Below are 18,564 nucleotides of genomic sequence, written 5' to 3'. Positions count from 1 at the left end.
GGGTCACGGATCCTGTCGCTCACATTGGGCGAAGGCAGGGGTACACCCTGGACAGTTCGCCAGTCGTCCATCACATAGAGACAGACAGAAACAAAGACCATTCACACCTAAGGGCAATTTGTAGAACCACCAATTAACCTGTGACGCATGTCTGTGGATGGTGGGAGGAAGGCAGAGTACCCGGAGAGAACCCACGCAGGTACAGGTAGAATATGCAAACTCCGCACAGAAAGGCCCGGATTCGAACCCGGAACCTTTTTACTGTGAGGCGACAATGCTAACCATTACACCACCATGCCGCCCCGTGCACCTGTAAAGTGCTTATACGATTCAAAAACAAGTTCAACACAGACAGATCTTTGCTGGGTTATTTCTTAATGCTAACCCTGATGTCAACTCATTAAAAAAGGGGAACTATGTTGACATTAGGTGTTGGAAATGAGACCATATGTCATGAATCTATATTACAGAATAAATCAAACACACAGATGGCCATCAACAGCAAACAAACACATCCAGGTTGTGTTTTGGTGCGAGCCAGCTGGCCAGCCTGGCAGAAGCAACAAGGCGCACTCACACAAAAACACACACACACACACATGTTAATACTTGCATGTGCTAAACAAAACTCTAAAGCACAACCACATACATATGAGGTAATATTTCCTTTACACTGCACTCAAAGTCTTTAGCCTCTATATCTTCTACCTCCAACAAAATAGCAGTCTTATATCTTTGGTCAATTTCTTTCAGCCTAGTTTTAAAGTCACAATCAACAGGCCTGCACACAGATTACTATCCTGGCATAGAACATAAAGCACTACTTCTAAATTATTAGGCAAACAACAAAATACAATATTTTTCTGAGAACCCTACCTACCTTTTCGAAGGTCACTGTTATTTGTTTTAATTGGACTATTTACACAAATTGGAATCGGACAAAAGGATCAAGTAAAAAGAGGAAGTCGGAAACAACATGTCCCTGTTGCAGCATAAATTCAATATCATAAGCTCAATTACAATGTAAGGATTGCAGAGTTATTGTAGGAGATTGCATTTCCAGAAATTGTGTCCATTTGTGAGTTTTTCGCAAGTCTATATCATCTCCAGTCCCTTGTGGCTGAGCCTGGTGCTCTACTGTTTAAGAGATGACAGCCCTTGCATTGGACCTCCAGAACAAAGCAGAGGTGTGTGTGTGCAAACATGTACTCCACGTGTGTGTGTGTGTGACGGTGCAGCACAGCTCAGTGGCAGGTCCGAGTGTAAAACTCTGCATTAACGAGCTCAGGCTTCGTTAGAACACCGCCGCTGGGATTCTGCATGTCTAATTATCTTGACCCCTCACCCCTGGGTGACAGCCTATCACAGCGGAGGACAGCCACGATGACCCCTGCTGACCTCCCACTGTCTAGTCCTTCTCACAACACTAGCATAGCGTTAACACGACCACCTCAGCTGACCCTCCGTTGTAGAGCTCTGTGTAAAGGAGCCGATTGGGAGGCTCGCACACTCCACAGCTCATCAGCCTGATGTATGAAAAGACTAAAGCAACGGTAGAGGAAGTGTTTGGATTTATTAGTAGTTCTTGGATGTAGGTAAAAGTCCTGTATTTGAACGAGTAAAAATAAAATAGACGACATCACAAAACCCGGTGTGAAAAAAACTATTTTGAGACGCAGAATAAAAATGTAACATGCTTCTAAATTATACTGTAGCATACTGCAAGTGTAAAAAATAAAGTATGCAGAAGAACGAAATTAAGTTACTACAGTAAAGTACAACTACCTTAAAAAGTATTTAAATGTACTCTGTGTAGTTACTTTTGAGAGCTACATTATTTACAGTCAACTTCAGAAGCACTAATCTCATGTGTTGGCTGCGTATCTCAGTTAATGTGGATCTTAAATCAAGAATCTATAATGACATGACACATTCATTTACAGTTTCATTGTCTGCTGCAAACATGCGGCTGTTGACTCAGTTTTTAGTGCCACAGTAATACCTAGCATGTAATAATAAAACAATTAATATCCATAAGTAAAGATTTAAATACAAGGAACCAACAGAGCACTAGGTTTGGATAGACACACGGTACCTGCAGTGTCCAATCAGTGTTGGAAGTGAAAAAGTTGGATCCATATAACCTCATCAAAATTTACTGTTAAAAATGTAAATTAAAAACAATATTGAACAGATTTCCTATCAACCTTTCCACATCTGCAATGCCGCCAGCTGTTAGCACCCTCTGTAGAACCTTGTATCTCCTGAGACCAGATACAAACAGGACCTCCTCAAAACAGTCCTCTACAGCACTACTACTGGTTGACGACTCCACACGGCACATTTACATGAAATATTTTGAGTAGACATACTTCTGTAGTTTCTAATTCTGCTATGTGGTCACTGTAGAAGTATTTTTGTTGATATTCAAAGGTGAATAGGCTCTCGTCTCTAATTCAGCACCACTGAGAAAGATAGAAATTACTTAAAACATCAGCCTGGTAATCACTACTATCAGTTATCAATTCTGCCTCTGAGTGTATCCTAAAACCAAATAGCTTCACTCTATCATTGGTGACCTCATTATTTTTCACATCTAGCATTCAACTCAGTCCGTCTATTTGCTGTGAGAGTGTTGAGAGTGTGTTCTCTCATTGGTACATATTCTACATTTTAATGCAGTATGTGCGCTCCTCTTCCCCCCTTCAATTGACCCCATCTGGCCTAATCAAGTCTGCAACAAAAAGGCTCTGCAGCGACACCCACACACACCCACACACACACACACACTTTGTGTGAATTGATTGGCTGGTCCAGTTGCTGGTCGTTAAGAGGCCTCCAATTAAACAGGGCAATTATAAGAGTCTGAACGATTGTGGGGGAGGGGAGTTCTCTTCACCTCTTTCCTCTATCTCACTCCCTCTCTTCGAGACCCGATCATGTTCAAGTGATAACATCGCTGTTGACCTTTGCTATATTGTGAGTACGGCACTCAGAGAGCTGACCCGACACCAGCCCTGCCTGCTGCAAACACACACACACACACACACACACACACACACACACACACACACACACACACACACACACACACACACACACACACACACACAGACACACAGGAAGCCCATCTGTTCAGGGAAGTGTTAGAGTCGTGGTGAGCAGAGATTAAAGAAAGAAAGACGACAATATTAAAATACAATACACGTCTGCCTTTTTGCACTGTTTTTATTTTTTTAGAAAGTGATCGTTTTGATAAAAATAAAAAAAAAAAGAACGAGAGAGAGAGAGAGAGAGAGAAAAGGTCATAACACAATATAATATCTGTGTCTGGCAACCACAGTATTGTTACATTTAGGGGAAGCTTGGAGTTGAACTGTCGCTTAACTAAGTCATGATTAAGTTGAGATAAGAAAAACTCTGTTTGGGAAAGATGGTAGTTAATAGTTAATAAAACATTAATTGCAGACTTATGAGAGGACGTGCTAAACAGCACAACAATCCTAACAATGCAACATATTGCAGGAGTAGAATTTTGTTTCCCCTTAAATCTGATAAAAGATCTCTGTAGATTGGAATAGGAAGTCGTTTTCTTTGCCCGACCAAATATTCTGTAATTTGATTTTTTTTTTCTGAACACTGGCTTACTACAGTAATACAAGAAGGGGTTAGAGCTGCTGGCTCAGCAGCCTTTCGGTCGCAGTGAGGTGCAAACAAACACACAATCAACAATGATGAAGTTACTCGTCATGGTAAAGTTTGATGCTGATGCCTGTTTAGACATTAAGTTTAGCTTATGATGTGTTTCGCAGGAGAGTTTGGGAGGTAAGGCTGAGTTCTGAATTGCACCTCTCTTTGTTCTGCTATCACAAGTCAAAATGTCTGCGTTGAAAACCGCAATATTTGTCATTTCTCTGTCCATCTAATGAATCTTTGGCAAACATTACTGTCCTTTCATGTCTGCTTTGACTCCACTAGATCCTGAAATAAGTTGTGTAGTTGCCAACTTCGTGTAAAATATGTCATTATGTCAAAATATGACAGTTTGCTTGTTAAAAACAGCTTTCTTGCTTCAGCGAGGCACTGAAATCTGACTGTCCAGTACACATTTAAATCCCAGTACAGAATGTTATAACAGTGCAATGCTAGTTTTTTAGGCCCAGAGCTTCAGAGCCAAAGCACTTATGCTAATGCTGTAAATAATGTAATCAACCAATAAAATTAGCCTTGTTTTTGGCCTGTTAACACTGGTGTTGTTATATTTTTAGTCACAATAATGTTGCAAAACAGCTGAATGCTGTTTTTCAGTCCTGACAGCCATGTTGTTGTTGACCGCAGCCAGTTAGCCCCAATAATGTAATCAACTGTCCTCTTGTTATCTCGTCTGTTAGACATAGTAATGTAGCAAACAACAGTTGGATGCTGTTTTTTTTAAAAAAAAATTTTTTATCCTGTTAGCCATGGTGTAGTGGTGAACAGCACAGTTACATCCATTATTCAGAGGCTGAGATGGCAATTATGGCTCAGAGCACAACTGACATTAATATTTAATATATAGGGCTAACACAGACCTGAAGAGAGAGACAGGAAGTGACAGAGAGAGGGGATGGAGAAGGTGTTGGGATGAGGAGAGAGAAACACGGCGGGGAAGAGGAGGGGGGAACACTGAGAGTGTGTGAAGGAGAAACAAATGGAAGAGAGAATCAGGAAAGAGGATTATGGGGGTTTGTTTCAACCACTCTCCTGTCATTTAAACAGTTACAATGCCACCAGGGCAAGGGTGACATCCGGAGGAATTCCAGCTTTGTGGCTGTGTGTGTGAAAAAGAGTATGAGTGACTGAATGTCTGTGTCCGTTTTATTCCCTAAAGACTTGCTTTTCTACTGAGCCAAAAATAACGATGCTGCCATGGAAGGGAAAAAAGAAAAAAAAAAAATCTCTAAAACACACACACACACACACACACACACACACACACACACACACACACACACTACTCTGGTGAGTTGTTGCTGACAGGTGGAGAAATTGCAGCGAGTCAGTTTGTGCCGACAAACTGAACAACAGATCAGTGCTTTTGCTGCTCCTGCCTCCTCTGTCTCTTCTCTATCTCCCTGTTTTCTTTAGATGTCTTGTTTCACCTGCTTGCCAAGTTTCTTGGCAACGCTTTCTGACAGAATGATGATATTCACCATCTTTCTCTACGTGCATGTGTGGGAGACAACTTGGGAATGTCTGTGTACCTATCCAAACTGCCAGTAACTGATCAGTTACCGGATGTACACAAAGTAACACCATTCTGCACAAAGATGTTTGCAAACATTGTAAAATATGATTCAACGCATATTTGAAATGATTTTTAAAATACTGTGAATAGGAGACACATGTAAATACTGTAGCTATTATAACCAGCCTTTCAGTTCAGCATGCTTTTCCCTCTCATCAGTCATTTCAAGCAGCTAATATGTGTAGTGCGAGTTTCCGCCTCAGTCGGTTGTTCTGTCAGAGATCGACTTCCTGTTTCCTGTTTACACTGCGAGTTTGTTATTGTTTAATGTGATGACATCAGATGGCACTGCTGGGCCCTTTTCCTGCTATCTGAGCATGCAGTAGGAAAAACAAGAATATGAAATACTATGACGCCCTCCGTTCGGCTGTTACCACAATAATAATAACGTGATAATATATTGCTTCCTGTGGGGGAAATGCTTGTTTTTACTTTTTTCTTGAAGTATCTCGTTCAAGGCTGCTCAGCAGAGATAACGGTTGCTGATACAAAGCTCAAACCATTCATGAAAGGACAGTGTCTGTAATCCAGAGACCACACTTCAAATCTATTGGAAGTCGGGTTTGTTTGTCTAACCAAATTAAGAGTGTTATATGGAGGTATTTTGTATCTTACGGTCCAAAACAGAAAGATATTCACTTTTTCAAGTTTTAAGAAACGGAGAAAATCAGGAAACAGTTTAGCATTTTTGATTGACTAAACCATTAAGCTCTTCTGCAAAGACAATACCTCACAGTGAAGATGTAACAGTAACCCCACGGTAACCTCTAGGACAAAGCTTGAGACACATCCGAACTTTTATAAAGTAACTTTAACAACTGAGACGTCCACATGCACACAGCCAGAGAGCCAACGCTGAGTGATGCTGAGACTAACTTGATTGTGAGAGTCGGGGGGAGCGGAGAGACGACGAAAACTGAGCAAGGAGGAGAAACTGTGAGTAAAGGGGGGAAGAGTGGTCGGGAGCGAAATGGTGTGCGGAGGAAAGAAAAAAGGCAGTGGAGGCGGGCGAGGGGGGGAGGGGGCGGGGAGTCAGGGGGGAGGGAGGGTGGAAATGCATGGGAGAGGGAAAGAGAGTTATGCGAGGGAACAAGACTTAAGAGAACTGAACAGAGCCGAGCGGAGCAGAGTTATTTTACATAATGATGGTTGATATGCACAGAGGTAATTGATAGCTGAGCTGCAGCCCAAAAAACACCCAGCGAGCTGTCAATCACGGCTCATCTCCCTGGAGATATGCTAATGATGATGATGATGAGGGCTTAGCTTCATATTGCTATCATTACTATTAATGCTATCATTGTTGTCATCTCTGCATATTTAAATGACAGCGCAGGTCAGAGTGGTGATAGCCAAGCGCGTATGATGTCTGAGCGGGCTCGTACTTTCTGCCAGGCCCGAGACAGAGAGAGCATTAATAACTTGTACAGGTCTACTTGTTCAGCACTGCTGTAGACCTGTACAGGTGTCATTACATCACTATCGCATGTAATGGTGACACTGATGTCATCAGTTTGTGACAAGGCAGCAGAGTGTCGCTCAGAGCGACGAGCAATCATTGTCTGTGGGCCACAAGCAGAAACTGCCTCAATGTGGGATCATCAATAAATTCACAGATGTTATGTTTTGATATGAGTTAATATGATCATTCATTTTTGTATTAAATGCCAATAAACTCATGTATGGAAAATAGGAAAGGAGCTATCTTGTAAAGTACCTCCAGGTTTGTTTGATTCCCACAGTTACTTAATAAATAGATGAATAATTACAACTTTTTACAACTAAGGTCTTATTCTCCTGATTTCAGACAACTGAAGAAGAAACATGAATGATCAGATAATCTGGCAGGTTGTAAACAAGACAGCTGATTAGCTACATGATCTAAACCACTTTATTGAAAGTTAAGATCCATTGACAGAAATTGAACACTATCACTTGGCAGAAACGCTGTGCACAGTTTTTATCTGCACTCCTGGTCAATATATAAGCTGCAAATATTTGTATTTTATCATTCAGGTTAATTTGGCTCACCTGGACTTTGTTGAAGACCTGACTGACCTGTGTGTGTTTTTCTCGACCTGTCAGATTTATTTTTGGAGATTAGCAATTGTCAGGGTTCGTACAGTCTTACTACCACTACAGGGATGATGACCAAATGTGTGAAAATAAATTGTAATAAATAGGAACTATGCTTTGAAATCAGCACTTTATTAAATCTGAACTGAAAACTAAGCCTTTGTTTTGTGTGCGTGTTGATGTGTTGACTGTGGCTCATCAAACGCCTACTGAGACAGAAATTAATGTTTTATCCTAAGAACTATTTTATATGCATTGAACATATTTCACATACTGTATTATTGTGTAACTATGTAAACCTATGATATGCCCTGCCACACAAACAATATGTGCTGAATGTAAAATCTTAAAAATGTCAGCATTTCAAGATTTGTTTTAAGGCTGAAGTCACTGCAGTTATCTCAAATCTAAAAAAAAAAGCCCAAAAATTAATTGTCAGGTTCACTTGTCTGCAAATGATGAGATTTATGGCACTTTATTGTTTGGAACTTTACCAAATACTTGAACAACATTGATGCTGCCGGCCAGGAGTTACAACGAACGTAATGTCCCTCGATAATAGATTAACCAGGACTGTGGGACTCGACTGCTAGGGGCCACGATAAGATTAAATTACAACATCATTACCTTCAAGACAAATACAGTCAGAGGTCTTACTCACCGGAGGGAGAGAAAAGGGGGAGAAACAGAGGAGAACAGTGAGGAGGTGAAGGCAAAGATGAGGGGCTAGACAGACAGAGGGAGGAGGTTACTGTGGTGTATATTTTAAAGGCTGAAGGCAAACTGTTGAATTATAGATGAGTCAGATTGATTTGGGAGGTGGAGAGGAGGAGGGGAGGAGGAAAAAAAGGAGAGAAAAGGTGGAAGGAGGGACAGAGGAGAGAGGGGGAGGAAAGGGGGTGGGGGGTGAGTGAAGGGTGAGCAGCTAAAGGATCACTTGCTTCAGGCCAAACAAGTACAGTGCACATACACACACACAGACAGACAGACAGACAGACAGATACACACACACACACACACACACACACACACACACACACACACACACACACACACACACACACCACACACACACACACACACATACACACACACACACACACACACACACACACACACACACACACACAAGCGCACAGACAGCTTACCTCAAATCGATCTAAAGCTCAGGCTCTCTCTGCTTTTTACTCTTTTTAGTCTCCTGCTCTCACACAGGCACACACCCAGTTTATCTCCACCACCGAACAAACTTACACAAAGAGACACACACTCGCACTGTCTCGGCGATGACGTGGTAACAAGACAGCAGTGCCGGTGACCTACGGAACTGGGGGCAGATAAACTAAACTTGTAGGGCTTTCTGTAAGTGTGTGTGTGTGTGTGTGTGTGTGTGTGTGTGTGTGTGTGTGTGTGTGTGTGTGTGTGTGTGTGTGTGTGTGTGTGTGTGTGTGTGTGTGTGTGTGTGGAGGGGGCGGGGAGGAGGGGGGGTAAGAAAAGGAACAGAGGAGAGGAAGAGAGTGATGAAGGAAGTGATATTGACAGGAACCTCTTCCTCCTCTCTCCTCCTGTCTCCTCCTCTCTCCATCAGTCACTCACTCAAACACACACACAGGTTCACTGCCTGTGAGATCGCATCTCTCGCACACACACACACACACACGCACGCACGCACGCACATACACACGCACGCACGCACGCACGCACGCACGCACGCACACACACACACACACACACACACACACACACACACGGGCTGCCAAGGGAATTTCTCGGTTATAGTGATGCTGATTGAGAAAAGCATTTATAAGGCCCTTCTCCACTAAGAGACTGTGTTGCTCCAAGTCGTTCTTCTTTTAAATTTTTAAATCCTATTCCACATCACTCTGTCCCTGTTCCCACTGTATCTCCCTCACCTAAACAGCATGTTTTCTATGTCCTAACCAGAAGAAATATGGTTGTATCACCTTTTGTGGTCATGCTAATCGTTAATGTTATCTCTCACAAGGTCACATCCCATCTCTTCTGGGTGTAAGGTTTTCTTTTAACGGTGGCCACAATTGTTTCTGAACCGTCACTAAAAAGCTGTCAGTTTAAACCAAACCTTTACCACTGAGGTGAAGAATCAGAGAACACTAATATGAATATTTTCAGAAGTATTCATGGTTTGTTTTGGAAGCATGATGACAAATTACTGTACCTATTTTGTCATTTTGGTGTGAAAACTTGTATGACAATGTGTGCTTTAGTTACACTTCTATGTTGTGTGCGTACACGCATGGGCATGTGTTTCTTTTTAAAGGTGAATATTAAATTATCTTTGAGAGGAAATTGTTTCATTACAGCAGGAAGGAAGATGATATATGAACGTAACATTTATTGTAGATAAAAGATGCTGCATCCTGGGTTTCAGTGTATTTGTTGAGTGCCAGTGGGGAAATTCCTCTGCAGCTGCATCCATTGGTGAGCATGTGTTACGCTAGTCAGTCTGATATCTTGTCTATTTAAAGATGATGATATTTTATTTAGTCACAACATCTTGGTGGAATGAAATATTTAGAAAAAAAACATTACTTCTCCTGGTTTGATCTGGACACTGACTGTCCACTCAGGCTGCAACAAGAGCTGCTACAAATCGCTTCAGCTCTTTTCTCTGTGCATCTGTTTCATATTCACTTTGAGTCTAAATATACGGAGAAGCAGGAGAACAAAACAGATTTATATGCTGGACATCAAAGTGGAAGTGAAGCTGATTCAATTCATTATCCTACTTCCAAAAAAGCTGTGACATAAAAGATTCTGCTTGTATTCACCTGACTTAAAACCTCTAAAAGAAAAAAAATGGTGATAGGTTAGTTTTATGACTTTAATGTGAAGAGTTGAGCTGTGAGGGGAAAGAAAAAGAAAGGAGGTGGGAAGACCCCGAAGACAGGAAGGTGGAAGAAGAGGAGAGGATGTGAGGGAGATGTGAGGGGCAGGTTGGAGCATTTAACTCCCGCTACGTTTGTCAAACAAATTAAACGCTGTCAAGGTTCCTCACCTGTGTGTGCATGCACACACAAACACACATTTAAACTGCCTGTGTGGCACGCATATGGCTCACCCGGCCCAAATAAGGAAATATGCATACATTACCATAACTAATGTATGAACCACTCCATTTAATATGCTAATTTACTGAAATATTACTGAGCGCCGTCTGTTGTGAATGAATAAATTTGAATTGCAATTAGAATAATCCTTTATAATTAATGAAAACTGTCAATTTTGGTTCAGAAGTAATTTGATTAACGGGTTGATGGGGCACCAATTAAGTGGAGGATGAGGAGGAGCAGAGAGGAGGATGAAGAGAGGAGAAGAAAGATGACAAGCTCTTCAGATAATCGGTTCCTTTTCATGTGTAATGAGAGATTAAGCCCAAACGATGTAATGTTCCTTTAAAGAAACACAGTGCGAAGAGAATAGCAAACTTCTCTTACCTTCGCAGACATCACAGCAGTGACAGGAGAACAGGACGCAGCATTAAAAAGAGGAGGAAGAGAGTACATACGATTAGATAGTGGAGTTAAATGAGCTACATCCTCAGTATTATAAATGTTCAATCAGCAACACAGACTTCAAACAGTTATGAGAAAGTAGGTGCTACTTTCTCATTTTAAAACCATTTTAAAACCCTTATGTATGCTAGCTGTGGTTTTAACCGTGTTATTTTCTGCAGCGGCCACAGTAATGGTGTCATTGGCTTTCTAATTCACAAGCACCTCCTACCACTAATTAACCACATCCATGTTGCTGTTATTAGCTAATTACAAGACTGGACACATGCCCAACTAATTAAAGCTATTAAGTGTGTGTCTGGTGTGTGTGTGTGTGTGTGTGTGGGGGGGGGGGGGGTGCAGGAGAGAGTGTATTTTAAGGCATCTGAGGAGTTAATGTTTTAACGACAGAATATAACGGAGACCTGCATTGCAACAATCCACGTGATACAACCCCCCTACTTGCTCTTACAGTACAAAAACACCGCTGTTCCCTCTATTCCCAAATCAATAGCCAAGGTCATTATGTTCAGCTGAATCATATGTTTCACTATAGTTGCTGCGTGTTAATAATATTTCAACAGAGTTGCAGGAAAAAGCTTCTAATTTAGCTCGTTTAGTCAACACTGTCATCCATCATGGTGAAAACACAAAAGACCCCCCTGACTCTCGGCTGCTTTTCTTTTGCTTTTTTTCCACCTCACCGATGATTTTCCCGCGTCTCATTTTCTCTCCTCCACACCTCCTCAGCTCCTCATTCATTTTCACTAATTTTCTCTCTTCCCCCTCGCCCCATCCTCTTTTACTTTATCTTCCTCCGTGCTCTTCGTGTCTCATCAGAATTTCTCCACAACAACTACTTCGTTTCCTTTCCTTTGCTTTCCTTTGCTTTCTTCTCATTAGAAGAGCATGTTTTTCTTCATTTCAGAACTCTAATCCTCTCTTTATACATCTGAATATTCATTGGATTGTTTTGTTTTGAATATTCAAGACCAATTAACATGCCGTGTATGAATAATTAATGCTTATTATTTTCTCCCTTTTAAATCTTTAATAATTAAAATCTATAAATCTGAAAACAAAGCGGCTCATTTTCACTTTTTATGTGTGTATGTGTGTGTGTGTGTGTGTGTGTGTGTGTGTGTGTGTGTGTGTGTGTGTGTGTGTGTGTGTGTGTGTGTGTGTGTGTGTGTGTGTGTGTGTGTGTGTGTGTGTGTCATGCTGACAGACTGTTTAACAACAGCTCAGGAACTCTCTCTTTCATCTGCCAGCAGTCTATCCTCCTGCCACCCAACCAAGGTGTGTGTGTGTGTGTGTGTGTGTGTGTGTGTGTGTGTGTGTGTGTGTTCGCACTCATGAATAAATGAACTTGTTAAAGAGAGATGAAGGGGAAGAAGGAGACAGGTTCTGCTGTCCTGTTCAAAACTACCTGATCTGGCACAACACTTAGCATGTCGGAACACACACACACACACACACACACACACACACACACACACACACACACACACACACACACACACACACACACACACACACACACACACACACACACACGTTCACCCTGAAAACTGCAGTTGGCTGCATCACCAACAATACAGAAATTATAGACAATGAGATGGGTATTTAAAACCGAGTAAGGACCAAAAAAAAAAAAAAAAGGTGCCGATAATGCATTAAAGGAGGAGAGAAAGAGAGAGAGATGCATGCTTGTCCTCCTTTAGTCTTATAAATACAACTGCCTTCACGACAGGCATCATTCCTTTTAATCAGTGTCGCTGCTGTGATCAAAGAAATACCACCTCCACCGAAACAGGCAGCAAGAGACGGAGTAAAATGGGAGACTCCTCGAGGTGCGTGTGTGTGTGTGTGTGTGTGTGTGTGTGTGTGTGTGTGTGTCTGTGTCTGTGTGTGTATGTGTGTGTCTGTGTGTGTGTGTGCGCGCGTGTGTGCCAGATAGAAAGTGAGAGAGCGACAGCAACATTGTCTCGTGCCTGAACAACAGCAAAGCAATCGTGTCTACACGCTGTCACATAAGTGAGGTCTTGCAATACAGTCAGACTTACACCTCCTTCCCTAAGGTTTCTCCTCCTTTCTAACTCACTCACTCACTCACTCACTCTCACACACACACACACATACACACACGCACGCACACGCACGCACGCACACACACACACGCACACACACACACACACACACACACACACACACACACACACACACACACACACACACACACATACACACACACACACGGCGCTGACAACTGTCAAACACTCACCTCCCAACTGGGGTGTAGGTAATTAACCAGACAAAACAACTCACAACACCTCAAGGATCAAGAACACAGAGGAAGAAGTACAAGGAAGACACACGACAAAAACACGGAAGAAAAAAAAAAAGAGACATGAAGAAAAAAGACGCTCCGACTACAAAACAAGCCAGTACTCCCAAACAAGGTGCTCCACTCAGGAGGAGTACAGAGGACTGGATAATGATGAAAATAGAAACAAATCTGCACTCCTCTCTATATCGCTTCTCTCCTCACTGTTTTAAAATGCCTTTATATCAACAGCAACGGACAAGGTCATTTTAATTTTTTTATCCACCCTTTTAAAGTAGAAGACCACCAACAAATTATTTAATTTCCAATACAAGTCTGATTACTACCTCTCATGGCTAATAAGACTGCCAGCATCCATATACACTGTTTAGATTTGTCATTAAGACAACATTTTCCATGGATTATGGAATGATTTACAGCTCACAGAAGAGACAGAAAGAGTTGATCAAGCAACAATCCCAGATACAAATCTGCTTATAGTCTTTCTTTCTGGAAGCAGTTCAATTTAGGTTTAGAGAAAGATCATGTTATGGTTAAAATGATTACTTTATTGAGGTTAGGGTACTTACGTTGTCATGGTTGCAATGATAAATATATGGCTAAGGTTAGCGAACAATTGTCATAATGAAAATCAAAGTGATACTTTAGTCCTGGTGGTAAATGAACAAATGCAGAACAATTTAATCATTTCATTCTGCCAAATGACAAAGTAACTAGATATTAGGAAGATAATTAGGAATTATTGCATAATTGCCTGTATGTTTTCCTATCTGAGCTGACCGCATTCATTTTGCATAACCATTACAAATTTCATTATGGAGACGCTTAACCTCTACATTCGATCACCTGCACCTTTATGAGAATCTATTGACATTAACTTCATGGATAAAGTAGCAAAGCCCAACACCGCAGCCAATAAACGCCTCTTCTTCATCATAGCTGTATTTTTAAACACATTGTTATATTATGTGTATTATCAAACTATGATTAGGTTTATACAATAACAGTTGCATAAAATGGACAGAAAAAGACCATCAAATATTGCACTGCGATTATTTGTATAAGTGAGTGTTAACTAAAAATTCATGATCGTGACATCTATCTATCGATCGATCGATCTATCTATCTATCTATCTATCTATCTATCTATCTATCTATCTATCTATCTATCTATCTATCTATCTATCTATCTATCTATCTATCTATCTATCTATCTATCTATCTATCTATCTATCTATCTATCTATCTATCTATCTATCTATCTATCTATCTATCTATCTATCTATCTATCTATCTATCTATCTATCTATCTATCTATCTATCTATTTATCTATCTATCTATCTGGCTAGCTACTTCTTTTCTTTCTTAAATCAATTAAACAAAGACAAACAATTATTAATTTAAAAACACAAGAACCAATTTAATTAGAGCCTTTGTTCAATTAACAGTTCTCCCCTTTTGTTCCCTGTCATGGGTGGATGTTATCGTGATAACAAATATTACTGTGTGTGTGTGTGTGTGTGTGTGTGTGTGTGTGTGTGTGTGTGTGTGTGTGTTGCAAGTGTCTGCAATGTGCCTGACTCCCTGACTAGTGCCAGTGCTACTTCCTGTTATGCCAGCCCTTCCAGTGTAAAAGAATGGCAGAGCGTAAAGCACTAATTAGCTCCCACTCAGACAAACCAAGATGGTACAGCAGTGTGCATACAGTTCTTTTTTTTCATCCTTCTCTTTTTAATCTCCCTGTTGTTTCCTATTTGTTCAGCTCATTATGTGATCAAAGCCATTAACATGTTTATGGAGCGGCTCTTTCATGTTGCAATAAAACACACTGAAGCAGCTCATAGAGGCATAAGGCGATGAAATATGAATGCAGAAGTTCCAAAGACGAGGAGAAAGCGTGTGTGTGTGTGTGTGTGTGTGTGTGTGTGTGTGTGTGTGTGTGTGTGTGTGTGTGTGTGTGTGTGTGTGTGAAATTCAACCATATGAAACTCCAGGCTTACAAAAAGGGTGAGTAGGACAGGGGGCATTTGAGTCTTTGAGCTTTTTCTGCACACACACATGTACACACAAATACACATATGGAAATACATATACAGAGCCAGTAACTGTTAAATAATTCAGCATACACAAACATACACTGGAGGCAAGGTGAGGGTAAAAGCGCAGCTAAGCTAACAGGCATGCTGAGTGGCCTGCAGTGTCAACAACCAATCAGGATGGAGCGTGGTGGCCAGAAAGAGAGACGTGACCCCCGGTGACCCCAGACTCTAATGATTTATAAACATGACTGAGAAGTGCGTGTGCGTGCGTGAGTGCGTGTGTGTGTGTGTGTGTGTGTGTGTGTGTGTGTGTGTGTGTGTGTGTGTGTGTGTGTGTGTGTGTGTGTGTGTGTCCCACAAACCCCGAAGCTATTTAAATGTGGAGATGAATTCTTATTTATTCACACAGAAAAAGAGTGAGTGTGGAGACCCCAAGGGTAAGGTTCAAAACAATACTGGGAGAAGGAGGGAGGGAGAGAGAAATTAATCTAGATACAAGACGGAAAGTGAAAAACAGAGATTAGGAAAGATGGAGAAAGAGATGGAAAATGAGAAAAAAATTTAGAAAAAGAAGGAAAATGAGAAAAGACGGAGAAAGAGAAGGAAAAACGATGGAAGTGTAAGAGGGAAGTTTAAAGAGGTAAAGCTGCACTCAGATCACGTAGGGAAAGGAGGTTAGAGGGGCGTAAAAGACCCTCTTTTACGATCCTAAGGGGTGCTCACGTGCGCGCGCGCACGCACACACACACACATATATATTCCTTTCCCCTGCCCCCAGCTCTGTATGTGTGTGTGTGTGTCCTCATGCAATATTAAATAGTCAGTATGTGTGGGTATAAAGAGTGGTGGGGCTGGGATGCAGTGAATTATATATCACTATTGATTTGCACACACAGAAACACACGTGTGCACAAACGCACACACTTTATTAGATTAAAGCTCACATCTAAGACACAGACAACAGCAGAGTCTAACAGCACATGTAGGGAGAATGAATCTGTCCACAAAGACACCAACACAAACACACACACAATCACACACAGACACACAAACAACCGTGATGTATCCAAGGTACGACTGCTCTGTACCTTAACTCTGCTGAACCAACCACTAAGTAGATGTTCTTTTCTACTACTATCCACTAATCAGTATTATATAATGCAGGCATGCAAGCTCTCACTCATATTGATAAACCCAAAGAAAATTAACATTAAACTCTCCAAAGCTTTTTAGCTCATCGTTTTGGTTTTACCAACTTGAACAGTTACTCTTCAGTCAGTGGCCTGATCACCAAACAGTTCCGGCACAAGTCTGAGAGTAAAGTTTTCCTGGCACCACACAGCCTGTAGATACAGATGGTGATTAACTGGTGAAGAAAGTTAAGCAGCTAGCAGCTAAAGATGCTTCTTCTTCAGGAGTTGCTGGACAGTAGAGTTGTAAAAACTATAGTTGATCAATTGTTTAGTCAATGGAATGAAAATTGTGATTTGTATTTTTCACTGTTTTATGATGTTTTATGAATCATTGATTGAGAAAACATTCTGCAGACTAATTTAAAATTAAAATAATCGTTATTACAGTAGATGCAGCTGTACAGGAGGGAAGAAGAGGACCTAAAGCAGAATGAATAATGTATTGAGAATTCATCACGTGACTGGAAAAAAAATCAAAATGGGTTTGCTGTGTTTGTCAGGTAGTGAAGGAAATTATTTGTTCATTGGTCCACTGTAACTGTACTGTAAAGTAATAATATTTAAAATGCCTCTCAGCTTAATTTAAAATTTGTGTGCACCTTAATGGCCAAAAATCAATCCAAGTGTTTTTGAAGAGTTTAAGTTTCTATTTAGGGCCCAAGCACCGAGTGGTAGGAATTATTAATATTATTTTCATTATTATCATTCTGACAAATGAAATGCCTTTTTGGCAGCTTTAACATACTTTTTAATTTTTTATTTTTTTTTAATTTTTTTTTTTATCTTTCTTTGCTTCAGTTTTAGGCTTCAGAAGGAGTGACATCTTTCTTTTACAATATGCCAGGCAACTCTTATGCTGTGTTTCAAATGGCATACTTTCCGTAGTACCCTAACAAATAGGACACTTCCAAGTTAGGACTCTTACTTTGTAGTGCAGGAATTTTGACACAGTAGTGCTGTTTCAATCCGCACACTGCTGTTCTGCACTGACTGGAAATGACCTCAGCATGTGAATACATCACCCGCCAAAATATCTGCAGCTTTAACTATTTTACTCAGATATAAACATATTTCCGTGCCCTCTGTTGGCTCCAAGATGGCGACTGTTTAGGGTGGAAAGTGTCCTGCATTTTACACTTCTGTTTTGGGGCGTTTTGAGTGCATCATCCTGGTACTTGTGCGCTGCATGCTTCTGTACTCGACAGTGTGAACGCACTCATGCACTCAAGTGAGTGTTAGTGCACAAGTACACCATCTGGAACACAGCATTAGGCTTCATGTAACTTACTTTTGTAATTTTCTAATTTTATTCTTTGACACCTTTGTGACTGATGTCTTCTGATTGGTGTTTTCCAACATTATTGTCATCACAGGGGTACCCCTCATTTTCTCTAATTTTTTGATGATAACATTTCTGAAGCCAGATCTAAATAAAACATCAACAGTCTGATTGTATTTTGATCCAAAGGAAATCTTTACATGAAATTGAAATCATCATATAATGAGAAACAGACTGAGGAAGCTTCCAAGGATGGAGTCAAGTTACTATGATACAGTCACTCATACATCATGCTCCTCCCTCCACGTTCCCCCCTCTCTCACCTCCCCTCTGGTCTGACTATCTGGCATTTTAATGCATCTATAGTCATGCTAATGGACCCCAGAATTTTAAATAATTTCTTCTTTGTCCCGCTCTGCCACTCAGCACTGATAGAGGAGTGGTTGGTATCTCTCTCTCTCGTCCTCTTTCTCTCCGTTCACACTGGCAGAATGTCATTTTGACAGAGTCCTGTCAGTCTTTCAGTCTGTGTTTCTATCACACTTATTCTATGTGTCAGATTAACGGAGGTAAAAAGTCAAGAGTGCTGACAGGGCATGTGGAGAGGAGAGGAGAGGAGAGGAGAGGGGAGGGGAGGGGAGGGGAGAGGAGAGGAGAGGAGAGGAGAGGAGAGGAGAGGAGAGGAGAGGAGAGGAGAGGAGAGGATGTGTTTTACATTATGAGTGGTTCCAACCTTTCTATTCATGCTGGTTGACCTTTCCATCAGTACGTAATCGAGAGGAGAATGTCCTTTACTATAAAGGCTGGAT

At 41.1% G+C, this 18,564-nt stretch overlaps 1 protein-coding gene across 2 annotated transcripts in view; it reads right to left on the bottom strand.

Annotated features, from left to right (window-relative positions):
- LOC138196253 (transcription factor COE1-like) overlaps window positions 1-18,564 on the bottom strand; it is an 89,410-nt gene that overhangs the window by 32,057 nt on the left and 38,789 nt on the right. The gene's annotated exons all lie outside the window — the stretch shown is intronic.

The sequence above is a fragment of the Embiotoca jacksoni genome, unplaced genomic scaffold (genome assembly GCF_022577435.1).
Source record: "Embiotoca jacksoni isolate LCO1_2020_lvr unplaced genomic scaffold, fEmbJac1.0.p SCAF_13, whole genome shotgun sequence".
Classification (NCBI taxonomy): domain Eukaryota; kingdom Metazoa; phylum Chordata; class Actinopteri; family Embiotocidae; genus Embiotoca; species Embiotoca jacksoni.
Note: the sequence above shows the minus strand (reverse complement) of the source record. Positions and strands in the feature narration are given on the sequence as shown.